This window comes from Convolutriloba macropyga, unplaced genomic scaffold (genome assembly GCF_964194025.1).
Source record: "Convolutriloba macropyga unplaced genomic scaffold, txConMacr16.3 SCAFFOLD_3090, whole genome shotgun sequence".
NCBI lineage: Eukaryota > Metazoa > Xenacoelomorpha > Acoela > Convolutidae > Convolutriloba > Convolutriloba macropyga.
This window is the reverse complement of record NW_027452280.1, coordinates 25102-29933: the sequence shown is the minus strand read 5'-3', so window position 1 is coordinate 29933 and position 4832 is coordinate 25102.

Genomic DNA, 4832 nt, shown 5'->3' with positions numbered 1-4832 from the left:
CTAAACAGTACAACAAACTTGAGGCGAATTTAAAATATCAACTAATTTTTAACTGTCACAAATTTCCACACACACTTCACACTTTAATTGAAAAGATTTACTCCGACATTTACAGCGTAATCAAAGGCTGCAAATTGTTTTCTGCTGCTGATATAGAATGAAACAATTTCTAATGCAAGATTTAAAAATTAATTCACATTTTGCAAAGTGTCATTGATCCCCGATTAGTTGTAGATCGACATTAGGGCAATTCATCTCATTCGAAATAAGAAGTGTGTCGAGCCGTATGACATTATTAATACGAGACAGGAGGAATATATTTCTTGAAATATTTCTTAATTTTAAAGTTCAATTCTTCTCACTTGAATGCAAGAATCTCGATGAAGGAGACTATTTTGCAGAAAAAAAATGACATTGCTACCAAATATTTTTCACGCAATAAGTACAACTAAAATGTATTGCAAACTTGTTATTCCTTTAAGAAATAACGTGTTCCTCAAATTTCTGCGAAGTACTTGAAATAACTTTTGATGAAAAATGCGACTGGTATTCTAGCTCCTTTTCGCAAACAATTCTTTGCCTAAAATGACTGGCATTCTTGGTCAACTTCATTCAAAACTTTGCTCAACCTTCTAAGTAACATAAACATTAAAGATGGACTTTCCATACAATGCATTTATCAGATGTTGCAACGATCTATATCTGATCGAACGATCACTGCCATGTTTTAATCACTTGAAAGCGAACTAAGAATTAATTCATTGCTGTGTCGGTGGTTATGATAATGACGTCTTTTAAAACCAAGAAATCATCATCGCCAATCTTAGCCCAACCGTCAGTTGATCAGGGTGGAATCCAGGGTAACGAATCAGACCAAAGTTCGGTCCAAACCACCCCTCCAACCCCGTTAGTCATGGCTAAACCAGCACGTAGAGCAACCCAAAACCCTAACCCGGGCGAAGCTACATCAGGTCAGCCGTCGCCGCCAATTTTGGGTGAATCTTTATTCGCGTGGGACCATTCTGAGAACCCGAATTTATTAACCGAACTTAGCTACCAAAGCAACAGTTATGAAGAACATTACAACAAGGTAGCGATTGGGTTTATACTTTTAACTGTTTTAAGCGAAAGTTGTGCAATCAGCACCGTTACTTACTCGATGGAACCTTTAGTACAGAGAGAACCTTACGGCTGGTCAAATAGACAACTTTACAATGTTTTGACAATTATGTATTTTTTTCAATATTTTACAGCTTTTGTCACAACTGTTCTTTCCGACACTTACATTGAGCGATTTGTCACGATTATCATAGGTTACGTAATATACTCACTTGGTTACGTAATTTACATAATTTCACAGGAAATGGACCATGATGCGTGCGCAACGACTAACAAAAACGAACTTGACATGTTGCTGGGTGAATCGGGTTATGAGAAAGCGTGCTCGCCTTTGGTAATATGGTCACTTTACGTTATTGGTATTGGGTCTGGAATTTTCATAGGGAATGTTATTATATTTGGAGCTGATCAAGTTAGGAGTGAAGTTAACGTTCCTTTATTTTTCCACTTGTTCTACATGTTTTGTAAGCTTGGAGATGTTATCAGCTGTTATTTAATCGACTACTTGGAACTGCATTGGGATCTTTCTTTTGAAAGTATTCATTTAAATCCTCTCAAATTTTAAGCTCGTACAAATGGTAAAACAGTCTAAAAAATCTAATACTTTCAGCCTACTTCGTAAATTTATATAGAAATAAAAAACACCACTTTTAGTAATTCTTAATGCTTCTAAGATTCGCTGATAGGGCTGGAAAATTTGACGGAGTTTCGTCTTTTTTTAAATGTTTTTCTTCAAATTGGAGTTGTCCCTAGCTACTGATAGAGTATTATAATTGACGAGAATTTGCAAAAAAAAAACATTAATTGGAGCCCCAGCAAACTGAAACTTGGTACACCTTGATAAGACATGCATATGCATAATCTTGACACTTCTTGGAAAACTTGAAACATCTTGCCAAGATCGTGAAATCTGTGAAAATTGTGATGTTGATTATTTTTTTTAGTTTTTGGGTTCCTATGGGACCTTAGTGGGGGCCCTCCCGATTGCAGTCCTGTATAAGGTGTGTACTATGTACATATTGACCTTACACACACTTAAAAATTTCACTATACTGGAAAAAAATAAGCTCAATTGTAGATTAATTAAGTAACGGGAGCTCAATTTTCCGAAAATTCCCGATAATTCTTGATAATTCTTGATAATTCTAGTTAAATCTTGATAACTTTTGCTTAATCATATGGATTCATGCTAAATCTTGTTTAAAAGTGCTTTTCAAATTTTACAACTTGGTATAGATTGCCTTTTAATGGTTATTGTTTCCTGGTTATCTTGCCAAGATCTTGTTTCTTGACAGCCGTGCAAAGATCTTGCAAGTTCGTATAAATTCTGATATTTTCATGGTAAATACCACGTCAAGATTTGACAAAAATTAACAATATTTAGTATGTTTGTTATCAATGTGTACCTAATTTCAATTCACTGGAGCTCTACCAAGTATCGAGCAATCCAAAATTGTTGTATTATAAGCAACACTGATGTCCAGAAAATAATCAACCAAGAAATCAAAAATTTTTTCAAAAAAATGTCAGTTTTTACAAAAAACTGACATTCCAGGCTGATAGTCTGGTTTCTGTTTGAATTGGAGGATGACGCAACGTCTAAATTGTGACCGATTTGGAGTAAATCTCAATGTCAGTACTGAAACATGGTATTCTAAGTGTTTTTTCCGAAACCTAATCTATATAGTAAACCAAGAGTTAACTCACAGTATCTTAACCAAAGAAATTTTCGAAAGGTTTGAAATTATGCATGATGAACTATAATCGTGTGTGATCGCGCACACATGATTTTTGATTAAACTGGTTTTGAACTGAAAAACGGGCTATAAGAGCAATTGCCAGTTAAATTCCAATACATTCTCAGAAACTTATACGTGCCAGCAGATTTTTCTTTGGTTTTTTGCGCTAATTTCAATTTGTATCTCTAATTTTGTTCTCAGTTTTTTAATCTGAGAGAAACACGTCTGATAGCAAGCGTAACACTTCGGTAGAACTTGTTAGTCACTTGAGCCAACCGAACTCTTACACGTGACCTCAGGGGCGCTAATCTCAAAACAAAATTATACAAATCTTTAGAAAAACCAGAGAAAAATTTTTCTTCCTAATAAAATACCTGTCAATTTGGTGGCACCGAAGCGACATTTTTTGTCAAACAATTCTGGGTGTGACATCCTGGAATTCTGAAGTGACATCCTTATTTCAAAAATAAATTAATTTGGTCCGTGAGCGGTATCAATAAAACTGCTACACTCAATACTGCAACGTCTAATTTCTAAGAACTAGCGTTAAATAAATTTTTAGTCTTGGAAAAAATTCAAATATCATAAAGTACGCATGGAGCCAGCAATTTCATTGGAAAATATGTTATCTAAAGTTTTTGTTTTGAATGAAACGTTGAAGAAACAATTTTGCTGACGTGAGATCCCATGAAAGTTAATTAGCTTTTTTAATTACCCATGAAAGTTTTGTATTGTATTTTTTATTTAAAATTTCAATCAATTTCAGAAACTCAGTTCTTAATTTTACCGAAAAAAAACCATTAAGTTTTTGGAAGATTTGATCGTAATATAGTCTTTCGTTGTTTGTTAAAAAAATATTGGCTATAATTTGTGTGCCAAAATATGTTTACAAAGTTTCCTGTACAAAATCTTAATCTTGTAAAATTGGGAAAGCAATTTCTTATAAAACGTTGTGTTGCGCAACAGATCCTTTCTTTTTGGAAATGTGCTGCTTTCATTTGTTTTTTGTGGAATGACAATTTTTTTAGAGTTGCCGATTTCTTAGGATAGTTTTTAGTTTAGAATTTTAACGAACTGTTAAGGCTGCTTATTTTGTTAAGTTGGAGTACCAGATAAAAATGATCAGATCAAATTGTCCAAAGGAAAACAAGGGTAATAACATCACTGAGAACCCAAAAAACCATTGCTCAACCTCACATGCGTTAGAGCCGTTTATAATCCGACCACTCAAATACCATAACGAGCTCTGGTCAGATCCAAATTAGACCTCTACCTGTTTCGTGTCCAACTCTGTTCCGGAATTTTTCCAGGCCATACATTGTGCAGACTATAGTTCTCTCAATTGTTCCCGTTTATATCAATTCAAAATGTTTTTACTTGAACAAAGCTCGTGTTTTCTGCATAGTGTATGATTTTAATGATACATTTTCCCCAAAAAATAAGTGGGTGCATGTTTGGTTCATATTTCATTTAAAAGGGTAGAAAACAAATTATGCTTGCAAGTCTTCACACCCCTAAAAAAACAATTTCATAGTTTTTTGCGCTCTGTATAAGCTCTGATCAGACTATGATGTAACCATGACCAGACTGAAAAACTTTTATGATCAGAAAAAAGTGTGCACAAACGTTTCTCTATCCAGTCTCCAGACCAAAATGAGCAGTGCTCCGACTCCGTTTCTAACCACACTTTACTTATTTTAGACTGAAATGATGTGTGATCAGACTCAAATGAAACGTTGTTCATACTTAAGAACGCACCGAGTCCAGGCTATACCCTGCAATTTTGCTCTTGTAGTTCTCTCGATGTGCTCTCAAGTTACACCTGGTCAGGGGCCCTTTCGGCCTGGGACCCCAGTCTGTGTAATAAATAATGTGTAATAAAATTAGTAAACTTAATTTTGGATGCCGATATAAGACATTTTGGTGAATGTGTTAGGAAAGATCTCATTGACGAGTGGGATTTTTGAAGGAACC